The sequence below is a fragment of the Canis lupus genome, chromosome 6, assembly GCF_011100685.1.
Source record: "Canis lupus familiaris isolate Mischka breed German Shepherd chromosome 6, alternate assembly UU_Cfam_GSD_1.0, whole genome shotgun sequence".
Taxonomy (NCBI): Eukaryota; Metazoa; Chordata; class Mammalia; order Carnivora; family Canidae; genus Canis; species Canis lupus.
In genome coordinates this window covers 43,104,126-43,118,867 of record NC_049227.1, presented here as the reverse complement: position 1 = coordinate 43,118,867, position 14,742 = coordinate 43,104,126, and the positions used below count along the sequence as shown (strand labels likewise).

The 14,742-nt window shown below is 45.0% G+C and overlaps 1 protein-coding gene across 8 annotated transcripts in view; it reads left to right on the top strand.

Moving 5' to 3' along the window:
• The window catches only part of ELAPOR1 (endosome-lysosome associated apoptosis and autophagy regulator 1), a 70,140-nt gene that overhangs the window by 18,290 nt on the left and 37,108 nt on the right, over positions 1-14,742 (top strand). The window lies entirely within an intron of this gene.

Here is a 14,742-nt window from a genome sequence, read left to right as displayed (position 1 = left end):
TTGGACTACCCTGGACCTCTTCTGGCCAGCTGCCTGGTTTGGAGTGGGGGTAGGGGGCTCCCAACTCCCAACTGCAGCTGGTCTAAGCCTCTGGTGGAAGGCTTCCTACAACCCAGATTGTTGGCCCTGGCCTAGAGGTTCTGATTCAGCAGGTCAGTGAAGAGGCCTAAGATTTTGCATTTCTAACACAAACTTAATTGGGCCTGGTGGTATTAGGACCACACTTTGAGAACCACTGGTTTAAATGTAATGGAAATGATAAGAGCCTTGAAGACAGGTGGGTTTGGTCTTGAATCCCAAACCTGCAGCTTACTCACTAGCCATGTGACTTTGGGGCATGTGCCTGAACATCACTGAACTAATTCTTCATTCTGAAAATGGGGTAAATAATATCTACCCCACAGGTCATTGATCCAACACATACATACTTGTTGCAGGATTGCAGTGCACGTTCTAAGTTGGGCAGCAGGGACTTGACAATGGGTGAGACTGTCTTTGATGTGAAGGAGTTAGGGTAGTTGTGAAGATTAAAAAGATAAAACTTGCAAAGGTTGAGGCCCCTGAGAGATGTCTAATAAATATTCACTTCATTTCCTTCATAGAAGGTAACATGGTTCTGCTTTTAGTTTTTTTTTGGGGGGGAGTGGTCGGGGGGGGTAGGGAGGGTCCAAAAAGAAATTCTCAAATTTTATAGCATGGGACCTAGAGCTATGATTCTCTCTTTGTCTAGATAGACAATTTGAGGTAAAGGAGCATCTGGGTGGCTTAGTCGGTTAAGCAACCGACTCTTGACTTCAGCCCAGGTCATGGTCTCAGTGTCCTGAGAACAAGCCCCACATTGAGCTCTGTGCTGAGCATGGAGTCTGCTTAAGATTCTCTCTCTCTCTCTCTCCCACTCTGTCCCTTACCCCCGTTCACACACACTCTCTCTCTCTCTCAAAAACAAAACAAAACAAAAAAGTCCTCAAAAAAAAATTTAGAGGGGAGCCCGGGTGGCTCAGTGGACGCTGCCTTCGGCCCAGGGACTAATCCTGGAGACCCTGGATCAAGTCCCACGTCGGGCTCCCTGCATGGAGCCTGCTTCTCCCTCTGCCTGTGTCTCTGCCTCTCTCTCTCCCTCTCTCTCTCTCTCTCTCTGTCTCTGTCTCTCATGAATAAATAAATAAAATCTTAAAAAGAAGTTTAGAAAAAAGAAAATTCGAGGTATGGGCACTGTTATCAGTTTGTGTCCTCCAAAAATTCGTATGTACCTTAGTGTACCCCTTATGTCCTCCAGCACCTCAGAATGTGACCTTATTTGGAAATAGGGTCTTTGCAGACTGTAGTCAAGTTAAGATGAGGTCATTAGGGTGGGTCCCATTTCTATATGACTAGTGTCCTTATAAAAAGAGAAAATTCAGACACACACACACACACGGAAAATGCCTTGTAAATATTAGGGTTATGCTGCCACAAACCAAGGAAATCCCAGGATCGTTGGTCATCACCAGAAGCTAGGAGGGAAACATGGAACAGATTCTCCCTCTCTCATCCCATAAAATGAAAACTGTACTGGGCCCATATATGCCAGGGCCACCTTGAGCATATTTGTATCTCCTTACCCTATCTGTAGTAAAGATTTTTAGCTGAGTTACAGTGGGAAAATATCTCAAAGTATTATGGCAAGGGTATAGGGTCAGAATAGAGAGATAGATGGTAGAAGTAAGCATGGGCCAGAGAGTAAAGTGAACCTTGCAGGGAGTCTGGTGCTTACTCTGTAGGGCAGTGATACATTTTGTTCTGCAGTTCAGATGGGTCACCCTGGAGAGTGGCTTGGAGGAAAGGAGGGGGACAAAGCCTGGGAGACCAGTAAGGAAACTCTGCTAGGCAAGAAGTAACTGTGTTTTGACTTCATTGGTAGCAGTGTGGATGGAGAGAGGTGGACTGATTTGAGGTAGAAAACGAATAGGTCTCGCTGATTATGTGGGGCCTAAGACAGAGAGGTTTTGAGACTACACTTCCTGGCTTGAGCAGGGGCTGAATGTAGCAGTTTCAATAACTGAATAAGAAGACCATGCCAAGACTGGCATTTATTTTTTTTAAGTGGAATTTATTAAATATTTTAAAGAAATAGGTAAAACTAAATAAGCTTTTCATTAAAAAAAAAAGATTTTATTTATTTATTCATGAGAGACAGAGACACAGGCAGAGGGAGAAGCAGGCTTCACACGGGGAGCCCGACGTGGGACTTGATCCTGGGACCCCAGAATCACGGCCTGGACTGGAGGCAGATGCTCAACCGCTGAGCCACCCAGGGATCCCTAAATAAGCTTTTTAAATGCACTTTCTATATTACATCAAGTAAAATGTACATTTATAAAAATATAAACATTATTGTCATTCCAATATAAATTGTTAGCAGATAAAATTAATGAGAAAAAAGTATTATTCCATAAACTCTGAAGACCAGTATTGCCACCACAGTTGGATGGTGGCATCACTCAGTTAGGTATGGAGCACCAGTAGGGAAGAGTAGTTGAGAACTATTTTTAAATGTTGGATCTGATGTGCCTAAGGAACACCCTGCATAGGCAGTTAGAGATCAGCATCAGGAGCTCCAGGGTAAGGTCTAAGCTCAAGGTGTAAACTTGCAATCATCAGTCCTCGAAGGCAATTGAAACTTTGGAGATAGCTTTGTGTAGGAGATCTGAACTGAGGGACACCTGAGTGGCTCAGCGGTTGAGTGTCTGCCTTCTCCCAGGCCGTGATCCTGGAGTCCTGGGATCGAGTCCTACATCGGGCTCCCCGCAGGGAGCCTTCTCCCTCTGCCTGTGTCTCTGCCTCTCTCTGTGTCTCTCATGAGTAAATAAATATTTTTAAAAAGAGAGAGAGATTGGAACTGAGTTTTAGGAGAGGGTGGGATTTTAATTGAACTAGAAAATGCGTATGTAAGAGGATAGATTTACAAGCCGAGGAAAAGAGCAAAGCAAAGAACGCTGTGGCATTAGGACTAAACGGATGCTGTTAGCCGTGTGCTGGTCAATGTTTAACAACTTGCTTTTAGAGGTGGGGGGAAACCCTGGTTTATCATGTTTGCTGACTTCCAGGGTGTAAATGCTCCCTCTAGAGTCAGCACCAAGCTATCAGTGCACCAAGTGGGGCTGGGAACGGATGAGCACAATCAGCTGTGGGCCCTGCTGTGAGCAAGTGAACTTCGCGGGAGCTGGACACAGGTCCTGATGGAAACGGAGGGCTCTGTCCGGGGTAGTGTCCGATACACTTAAGAGATAAAGTGGACGGCTAGTGTGGCTGTGAAGACAGTTAACAGACAAGTGCTGACGAGGACGTGGAGAAATTGAAACCTTCATGCTCTAGGAATATAAAACGGTGCAGCCACCATGGAAGGTGGTTCAGCAGTTCCTTGAAAAGTCAAACATAGAGTTACCGTACGACCGAGCAATTCCATTCCTAAGTATATTTCCAAGAGAACTGGAAACATACATTCACACCAAAACTGTGTGAATGTTCATAGCAGGATTATTCACAATAGCCAAAAAGTGGAAACATCCCAAATGTCCAAATGATGAATGAATAAATAAAATGTGGTATATTCATACAATGGAGTGTTATTGGCTTGTAAAAAGGAATTAAGTACTGATCCATGCTACCACATGGATGAACCTCAAAAACACTATGCTAATTAAGAGAACCCAGATACAAAGAGCTGCCTATTGGGGATGTCTGGTTGGCTCAGTTGATAGAGCATGAGGCTCTTGATCTCGGGGTCATGAGTCCAAGCCCCACATTGGATGTAGAGATCGTTTAAACAAAATTAAATAAATACATAAATACATAAATAAATACATAAATAAATAAAACAAGGTACACCTGGGTGGCCAGTGGTTGAGCGTCTGCCTTTGGCTCAGGTCGTGATCCAGGGGTCCTGTGATTGAGTCCTGCCTGCATCAGGCTCCCTGCGGGGAGCCTGCTTCTCCCTCTGCCTCTCTCTGTGTCTCTCATGAATAAATAAATACAATCTTTAAACAAACAAACAAACAAACACAGAGAGCCACCTATTATATAATTCCATTAATGTGAAGTGTCAGAAATAGATAAATCCATACACACACAAAGTAGACTGGTGCCAGGGGCTGGGGTAGGGGAAGATGGAGAGTGATTGTTGATGGGTAAGAGTTTGAGGACTCTTAACCCTCAGTTTAAGAAAACAGTCTCCTATTCTGGGAGACTGTGCTATTGTAGCCGTCTGGAGATGATTGCTCCATTGAAGTTATAGAAGCCCTGTCTGTTGACTTGGCTCTCCAGGCTAGAAGTCTGACCTCCAAGTTCAAATTCTCCATCATAAACATCTATCACATCTGAACACTAAACTGTCCTAGGAGAGTTTTACACAGGCCAATACCTAGTTGGCTTGTTTTTTTTCATACATAATTAAAAGTTCAGGTGAAACAAATTTAGTGGAACATTTTGATTTCATTTAAAAAAAATAAGAAAAGCACATCTTTGAAATATAATCTCATAAAGCCCTGCCTTGTAGACAGTTGTGTGTACCAAACTCTCACCTAGCAGAAAGGGATTGGAATTTATAAAGGGACGTTGTGTTTCCTGGCGACAAAGCCATTTCAATCCTAGGGATATTTACAAGCAATACAGAAAGGCTCTCTGCACCTGACAGACTGGCTGCAGGTACCAAGTGTCTAAATGTCAGCAACCAGCCTTTTTCTCTTGGAGAGATTAGCTTTGGGGAGTTGGTGGGGGAGAAAAAGTGGAAAAAGGGCAGATGTTACTTCATATGTATGAGCAGACTAGGATCAGAGGGTGAGTCAGGGCGGGTGGTAAACAGCAAGGAGAGCCAGGGGGTGTCTAACTGCTACTGTCATCATTGCTGTTAGGCCACAAGTGTCTCCTTCCTCACAGCCCTATTACCAGAAAGGGGAATGAAGAGCCTCAGCACCCCCTCTGTGAGCTCTCTCCAGGCAGGGTCATAGCAGTAGCTGGCTTTCTTTCCTTTTTTCTTGTGTTAGCCAGTTTACAAAGAGCTTCCCTGAACATAATCTCCTAAATGTCTTGAGAATTTGATGTTACTCAGTTTGAGTAGGTGGATGAGTGGGGATCTATTTAACCATCTTAAAAACAAACAAGCAAATAAAATAAAATGTGGGACGCCCAAGTGGCTTGGTCATTTGAGCGTCTGACTGTTGATATCATCTCAGGTCTTTTTTTTTTTTTTTAAGATTTCATTTATTTATTTGAAGAGAGATAGTGTGTGAACAAGAGAGAGAAGGAACAGGGTTAGAGAGAGAAGCAAACCTCCTGCTAAACAGGGACACCCCCACCCCACCCCCACCACAGGGCTTGACCCCAGAATCCTGGGATCATGACCTGAGTTGATGGCAGACACCCAACCAACTGAGCCACCCAGGTGCCTTCAACTCAGGTCTTGATCTCAGGGTTGTGAGTTTGGGCCCAGCGTGGAGTCTACTTTTAAGAAATAAATAATAATAATTAGTTAATTTTTAAAAATCATCTTAGCAGGGCATTGTCACCCCTGTTTTATGATCACAGGGAGATTTAACAACTGGTCCACAGTTGTGCAGGCCGGAGTGGCAGCATAAGATGAGAGTCTGGATCTTCGGGCTCTGATCAAGAGCACCTTGCACAGCTCGAGAACTGTACCCCCCCCCACCCCCATTCAGTCATGCAGCAAATACTGACAGCTACTATGTGTCAGGCGCTATTCTGGGCACTTGGGCTACATCAGTGAACAAAAACAAAGATGCCTCTTCTTACAGAGTTTGCATCTGATCTGGAGTGAGGGCAGGGGCAGAAATAGACAATAAACATAATGAATAACTAAGTTACAGAGTGTGTTTGAAGGTGGGAAGTGCATGGAAAAAAGAAGTCACTCAGGAGTCGAGGATCAGTGGGGTGGAGGGGATTGGATTGCATTTGTAAATAGGGAGGTCACAGCCCTAGGGGTAGCATCAGGGGTGCTGGTGGAGGCTAAACGGGAGATGCCCGTGAAGTGACCAGCCCAGAGCCCATTGCAGGGGGTGCTCATAGGTGCTCACTAGTGGTGGCTGTCTTCACCACACCGGTTCCGTCTCCCGGGAGCACCCCCCAGCCAAGGCTGTACCCGAAATGGACAGACAGCTCAAGTTCCAGACAGGTTGGACAGCAGGGTCAGGGGCCTACCTGCCCGGGGCATGGCGGCCCAAGCTGGCCCAGCGGGCGGTGAAGCCCAGAATTCAGTTTTGTGCAACGTGTCCACGACCAGACCAGCAGGGCAGGTCCTGCCAGGGTGACTGAGCGCTGTCCCTGCTGTTTTGGATCAAAATGGAAGCTGAAAACCCAGAGTCAATAGAGAAGCTGAAAGAAGGGACAGCGTAAGGCCAGGGCTCCCCCACACTCCCTGGGCTGGGACCCCAGGGCGTCGGCCCCGTGTTGCTAGGCAACAGCAAAGCGCTTGAGGACAGCCAGCAGGGGCCGCGGCCTGGGGTCTGTTCGGCTTTGGCCACCGCTGGGTCTGGTGGCTGTTCCGGTGGAGAGGCTGTGTCACCTGCACGGAGAGGAAGTGCCTGACTACGGAGCAGCTGGCGAGCAGCTGGCGTGATTAAAGGGAGGCCAGGAAGACATCCTTGCCTCTGAATCTGCCTCATGCCTGCAATTCCACCTTGAGCCATATGCTCCTTCAAGCACAGTCTGGGGTGTGAAACTTCCCTGGGTGTGAAACTTTTGGTTACAACAAAATCTTCACTGAGAATAATAAATATGTAAAAGAGATTTTAGAAAAAAACAGCGTTGCTTGGTTCAAGCCGGGAATCCCCACTCCCCTCCAAAAGGGCTTTGTAAATGCCTAGACTCTGGACCATAATTTGAAAATCCTTGGCCCCCTGTTATTTCAGCCCACTGTTAAAAATGGAACAGCCTTTGTGGGGCAAAATATTAAGCTATTTTTTAAAAAAGATTTTATTTATTTACTAATGAGAGACACAGAGAGAGAGCCAGAGACACAGGCAGAGGGAGAAGCAGGATCCCTGTGGGAGAGCCTGATGTGGGACTCGATCCCAGGACCCTGGGATCACACTCTGAGCCAAAGGCAGACACTCAACCACTGAGCCACCTAGGTGCCCCTAATCTATTTTAACATTGCTAATACATTATGACAGATTTTCATGGTTTTCTGCTGGTAGATCACAGACTCTTTTGAGGATCTGATGAAGTCTGTACACTCTCTGAGCAGGAAAATGCACATACCTGCAATTCTGCATCTTGTATCGGGGAAGTGGTCCTTGGGCTGTAGATTAAGATTCTCTGTCTTATGGGACATTTGTTTACCATTTACTTCCAAATGGGACAAATACTTAAGTCCTGAGGCATAGAAGAGTGAGTTTTGAAGGAGGGAGAGATGAAGGGGAAAAAGATCTAAATGAAAATAAAAATCTTGGGGATGGAGCCCAGGAATCTGTATTTTTAACATAATCTCCAGGCAGTTGTGTTGATCAGATAGACGGGGGCACCAGGGGTCTGGAGGTGGTAGGTCTAGGCCCTAGGGCTCAGGAGACACTGCTACTGAGTTAGCAGTCCTTATGAGGGTGAGGAGGAGGTAGGAGAGAAAGAGAAGTGTTGCTGCCCTCCCCAGTCTAACAGGTTGGAGAACAATAGGAAAGATCCTGTGTTCACACTGGGAAACTGAGGTCACTGCGTTCCCTGAGCCTCAGCCAGAGCGTTCACCCAAAACCCGAATGAGGGTACTCCAAAGCAAATAGAACAAAGAACAGGAGTTCATCCAGCTGGGGCTGGGCCAAAGAGAAAGTTTCATTGGGACCCTGATGTTCAAATTCTGATATTTCCCTGCGGTTTTCCACATTCTGTATGCTGTCCCTCCCAGCAAAGGTTAGTGTCTCCTTGATAGTCAGGATTGCTTAATGGGATCTACTCCCATCTGAGTCAGGTGGTTTCCAAGCAAAGAAGTATTTGCCACTGAGTCAACAACTACCTATTGATCATCATATGGTTTCACTCATATGGGGAATATAAGAAATAGTGAAAGGGACTATAAGAGAAAGGAGGGGAACTGAGTGGGGAAAATTAGAGAGGGAGACAAACCATGAGAAATTCCTAACTCTGGGAAACAAAGTGTTGTGGAAGGGGAGGTGGGCAGGGGGATGGGCTAGCTGGGTGACGGGCACTAAGGAGGGCACTTGATGGGATGAGCCCTGGGTATTATACTAAATGTTGGCAAATTGAATTTAAAAAAATACCTATTGATCCCGCCCTATCAAGCATAGGATCTGCTTTTTAGGGACGGTGAGAGAAGGGGATGAGCCTACAGTTGGGGGAAGAGCAGGAGGTGGCCTCCTCCAGACCCCAAGGCCTAGAGTCAAAATCCGGGTTTACTTTAGAACCTGTTTCTTGATGCAGCCCTGTCCCAGCCAAGACAAACCCAAGTCATGTTTATGGTCCTGCTTCAGTAGGTGGTTGTGACTTTATGCAACAGTGAGACCCTCCCCCCCCACTTGGCTCTGTCTATCCTGCCTGTGGCAGAGGAGGTATCTCCTTCTCCCTGCCCCGCGCATAATTGCTGGCAGTGATTCTTTGCCCTGTCAGTGTTTTCCTCAAGTGTAGCCATTTATCCAAATTGAGCAGTTAAGATTTGTGCATTCCAATGTGCATAAATTTTACCAAAAATTAAAAATGACAACAGCTTTTAGAAGGGAGGTATAGGTGGAAGTTAAAGGGGAGTAGGTGCAGGTAGATGAACAAGAGTGGCAGATATTTAGTATTAAGACTGGGGGATGGGGGCACCTGGGTGGCTCAGTCAGTTGAGCATCTGCCTTCAGCTCAGGTCATGATCTCGGGGTCCTGGGATCGAGGCCCCCCTCACCCCCAGGTCGGGCTCTCCGCTCGGTGGGGAATCTTTCTCCCTCTGCCTCTCCCTCCCAAACCCCCTGGCTCATGCTCTCTCTCTCTCACTATCAAATAAATAAATACAATCATTTTTTTAAAAAGAAAGAAACTGGGGAGTGGGGATCATTATATTCTGTTTTAAAAAGTAAATATTTGACATTATGACAATAAAAAGTAAAAAAAGAAAGAAAGAAAAAGGACTTAGAGATGTTTGTAGAAACTTAAAGAAACTTGTACTCTTTACCCTAGTAATTTCACTTGTGGGAATGTATCCAAATCAAATAATGAGAATGCACAGAAGGCTTTAGAGTAGTGCTACTTTAAAATAAGGAAAAAGTTGGAAAAAACTCAATGTTAAAGGAACCATTAAAGACACGGTTAAGTGCTTGTGACCAAAATTGTTTAAAAAAAAAAAAAGTACAAAACTCCAAACTCTATGATCTTCATTTTGTTTTTAGAAATGCATGCTCACCTATAGAAAAAGAATCTGGAAAGAAATACAATCGTACATTTAAAGTAGTCATCTGTGGGACACCTGGGTGGCTCAAGGGTTGAGCTCAGGTAAAATCTTTAAAAAAATAAAAAAAGTAGTGATCTGTGCTTGCTAGGCATGTGGTAGATTTTTATTGCCATTTTAATTGTAGCCTCTACTTTCATCTTTTCTACAATGAGCATGGATTACCTTGATAATTATTATATTTTAAGATTTTACTTATTTATTCATGAGTGACAGAGACAGAGACACAGGCAGAGGGAGAAGCAGGCTCCTCACAGGGAGCCCGATGTGGGACTCGATTGGAAGACCCCGGGATCACGCCCTGAGCCAAAGGCAGGTGCTCAACCACTGAGCCACCCAGGCTTCCCCACAATTATTTAAAAAACTGAGCAGTGCCGTTTTGAAGGAAGTAAGGGGAACAGGGGAACAGGCAGAAGAAAGAACAAATTCTGGGCAGCCCTGGGTGGCTCAGGGCTTTAGCACCTGCCTTCAGCCCAGGGGACGATCCTGGAGACCTGGGATCGAGTCCCACGTCGGGCTCCCTGCATGGAGCCTGCTTCTCCCTCTCTCTGTGTCTCTGCCTCTCTGTGTGTGTGTGTGTCTCTCGTGAATAAATAAAAAAAGAACAAATTCCCCAAGCAGGTTCCAGCAGTAAAATAATAAGGTATCGGAACTGGAAAGAATCTTAGAAATGGCCTAAATTCAACTTTCTCAGTTTACAAGTGAGGCCCAGAAGAGGCATTTGCTCAGACTGCTTCTTTTAGTGCAGCTCGGAGCCCTCGCTTTCCTTCCCAGGCTTTCCTCTACAGCCCGGCTCCTGGGCCTACTGCATTCATCCCTGCAGGCCCCGCTGGGGGAGCAGCCTTTAAGCCAGTCGGGGCCACCTATTGCCAGCATCCGTGGCCAGCTGGACTGGGGAACTGCCCTGGCAGGAAGAAGGTTAGAGGAACAATGGGCCTCGCTGCCACCTGACCATCCCCTGCCTCCCTCCACAGCCCTGGCCGACCATCTCTGTCTCCTCGGCTCTGCCATCACAGAGGTTACTTCTAAGTAGTGAGGTTAATGTTTGTGGTGCCTGGCCTTGTCGTGGTTTTCAAACCACCATCAGTGGAAAACGAAACAGTGTGGTTCAATGGTTTAGTGTCACTGGGGTCAGGGACGTGTTACAGTCTTTGCCAGAATTCTTAGACATGGTCTTGGTCCATTTGGGCTGCTGTAACAGAGTACTATACACTGGGGAGCTTAAAAAGTTAAAACATTTCTTACTCATGGTTCTGGAGGCTAGGAAGTCCAAGATCAAGGTGTAGGCATATCCAGCGTCAGGTGAGAGCAATCTACCTGGTTTTCAGATAACCTCACTGTATCCTCTCTTATAAGAGGCTCTGATCCTCTTCTTATAAGGACACTAATCCCTTCATGGGGGCTCCAGCTTCATGTCCAATTATCTCCCAAAGGCCTCACCTCCAAATACTGTCATATCAGGGCTTCAGCATGTGTATTTGGAGGGGACACAAACATGCAGTCCATAACAGATATCAAAACCCTTTCTGGGGAAAGTGAGGGCAAGCAAGAATGTGCAATGATAATTAATTACAGAGAATAGTGGAAGACCAGAAGTTAGCCTACCTATATACGTGTTCATGATCTACCTTCCTCCCTGCCAGGCCACTTCCCACCACATAGGCATCTACACTCCTTAAGAGCTGTGACTGCATTTCAGACACCACTGCTTCACCAGGACCTAGCACAGAAAAGACTCTCAAGAACTACTTGTTGGATGTGGAATTGAGTGGACACCATTTTCCTAGAACATGGAAGACCCGACATGTTCCAAGTTAACAGTATTTCCAGAGTTTCAACATTTTAATTTGAAAAGAGCAGAACGTTTGAAAAACAATATTTTTTGGCACCTAATGTCTATTTTTGCACAACTGCAACATAATTCTTTCAAACAGCTGTCAGTAGCAAACACAGAGGCACCAGGGAACTGCCATGGACATATCTAGTGAGACTATCATGATGTCCACTCTGTGGTCTACCACTCCTTCCTCCACTGCTCCCTCTTTTTCTGTGTGTGTGAAGATTTTATTTATTATTTGAGAGAGAGAGAGCGAGCGAGCATGAGCAGTGGGGAGGGGTAGAGGGAGAGGGAGAAGCAGGCTCCCTGCTGAACAGAGAGCCCGACTTGGGACTCAATCCCAGCACCCTGGGATCATGACCTGAGCTGAAAGCAGATGCTTAACTGACTGAACCCCCCAGGTGCTCATCCATTCCTCCCTCTTGTGCCTTTTTAATTTGGTACACAACACACACACACATTATTTTCTTTTGAAGATATTTCTTGAATGCACACTACCAGATCATAGGCTTCTACTCTCTGGTGTAGATATAAGGATAAGTCAGAGATTGGGCATGTTCCTGTAACATAATCTTTTTTTTTTTTAAATTGTAGTGAAATACACATAGCATAAAATTATTTTGACCATTTTTGGGGTGCCTGGGTGGCTCCGTTGGTTAAGCGTCTAACTCTTGGATTCAGCTTAGGTCATGATCCCAGGATTGTGGGATCGAGTCCTGTGTGGGGCTCTGTGCTCAGCATGGAGTCAGCTTCAGATTCTCTCTCCCTCTCCCTCATGCTCGCTCTCTCTCTCTCTCAAACAAATAAAATCTTTCTTTACTTTTTATAAAGATTTTATATATTTATTTGACACACAGAGAGAGCACAAGCAGGTGGAGCAGCAGAGGGAGAGGGAGAAGCAGACTCTGCTGAGCAGGGAGTCTGAGGCCAGGCTCTACCGCAGAGCCCTGGGATCATGACCTGAGCCAAAGGCAGATGCTTAACTGACTGAGCCACCCAGGGACCCCAAATAAAAATCTTTACTATAAAATTATCTTGACCATTTTTAAGTGTATAGGTCAGGCATTAAGTCCATTCACATGTGGAGTCCTCACTACCACCATTGACAAAACTCTTTTCATCTTGCAAAACCAAAACTCTACTCAGGGGCCCAACCTCCAGCAACCACTATTCTACTTTTTCTCTGTGAATCTGACCAGTGTGGGTACCTCATCCAAGTGGAGTCATACAGTGTTTGTCCTTTTGTGACTGGCTTAATTCACCTGGCATAATTTTCATTTGCCAAATAGATAGCTTGGTATTTGACCAAGGAAATTCCAACTTTGGGATTTTTTCTTCTTTCTCATGTTCCCCAGGAGTATGACATATGGCTGGATGACTTAGGAGAAGGCAGATTGACTAAGGTGCCCACCCTCATTTCCAAACCCTACCCTTCTTTTCCTGATGACAGCCAGCAGCCACTGCCTCCTATGCCCCACTTAAAATTGTATCTGGGAGGATGCCTGGCTGGTTTAGTCGTTAAGCATCCAACTCTTGATTTCGACTCAGGTCATGATTTCAGGGTTGTGGGAATCAAGCTCTATGGCTGGCTCTGTGCTCTGTGGGGAGTCTGCTGGAGATTCTCATTCTCCTTCTGCCCCTCGCTGCCCCCACTCAAATAAAAAGAAATCTTAAAAAAATAGAAATAATAAAAATAAAATTGTGATTTGGATATGTGTCCTATCACTGTGCAGTGGGGAGCAAGGAATTATGTGCTGGACATACTTACCAAATATGTTTGTGTGTCTCCTTTGTCAATCTGTATGTTATGCAGACTATACGGTTTCAAAGACAGATCACTGGGTAAACTTGATTTGTTCGTAGAATGCTGACTATAGTCAAGAAGTGCTGCCAGTTAATGTCTCTGATTTAACTGTGTGTCTAAGCTTATGTCTTGAATGGTGAGATCTCAAAATGTAGTTCAGATATGAAACAGCTGCAGCAGACCCATCCACCTTGGATGGTGGAAATATCCCCAAATGGCATGAAGTAAATTAGCACATATTGAAAGGGAAATTTTCTAAGATTTGGAATCAACCATTTCCCCAGCAAACCTCCCACCCAAGTGGGACTCAGGGGACACCAAATGAAAGGCAGCAAAAGGAAATGGACTTGGCCCGTGTGTCTCCAAAAAGACAAATGCAGTCCCAGTAAACTGAAATTATCTGCCCGAACAGATTAGGTATTTTAACACCAATTCTCAGGCCTCCGAAGTGAGCCTAGCTGCTGGCAGACAACCAACACTATCTTATTTAATTTTTAGATTTGGCTGTGAAATTTGGCCCAGGGTGAGCTTGTGTTTGATTGTATGCGTAAGGGTGGCGGATTTCTGGTGGGAAGGCCAGGGTTCTAGCTCAGTGACTTAGCAGCTGTGTGAGCTTGGACAGGCCATTTCACGCCATTGAGCGTGTTTTCTCATCTGGACAACGGGGGAAACACTCTCGCTCTGCTTGCCTTATGGGGAATTTGAAGATCAAATGAGACTGTGTTGGGGACTGTAAAATCACCATGCAGACGACCAGCATAATTATGTACACAGGCAGATCATCAAATCCTTTCTGCCTGGTTCACTCAATTCTGCATTTAATTTACACACTGTGGATTTTAACCCTCATTCTTGCAATAAAACCCTTTGGAGAGTATAGTTTTTAGACCTGGAATTGCTATCTATGTAGTTGCTCTGTTCATCTCAGGGTTCTCTGAGATAAGGAAAAGACTGGAATTATGGGGGGAAATAGACCCAGGGAGATAGTAGCCCGAGGAAACAAAGAATTGCCAGCCTGATGTCCTGACATCTAAGTCCAAAGCCAAAGATTCTCAGAAGATTTAGGCTCACAGTTACTGCAATTTTCCCCTTAATCTGCCTCTTATCCCTCTGGATGGAAATGCTGAGTTTGTGTTGCAGCCATCTTGAGCCATACTGGACACAACACTTATTAACTCTAATAGCTGGGCATAAAACATATATCTGGCAAATATTAATAATAGAGCGAAATAAAATTGTTCTCTTAACATCTTAAGTTTCTGAAACTACAGCTCGAGAAACAACATGTTCACCATATTTCCAAAAATCTGAGATACCCTTGCTTCTAAGACCAACCATTTTTTGTGTACTGCAAAGAGAGAAAAAATTATCTGTTTTTATCAGTTAAAATATGACAGGGCTTTCTTACTGTGTCGATTGTGATTTCACAGATGTTAAAATGTGAAAGAAACATGCATCTTAGAACAGATGAAGTGCAGTGTGTTTACCTCTTCCAAAAGGTAAAGCTTTCTCCTTTTGGTTCTGATGCATTCTTAGATTAGCAAACTTCAAAGCAAACTTCAAAACTGTCTCGTTTTTAGTCTTCACTCCTGGCATTACACATGGTATGCAATTATACTTTTAGGTGGGTTGAAAGGGGACATTAAATCTATTTTTCTTATGGATGTAATAGTACCA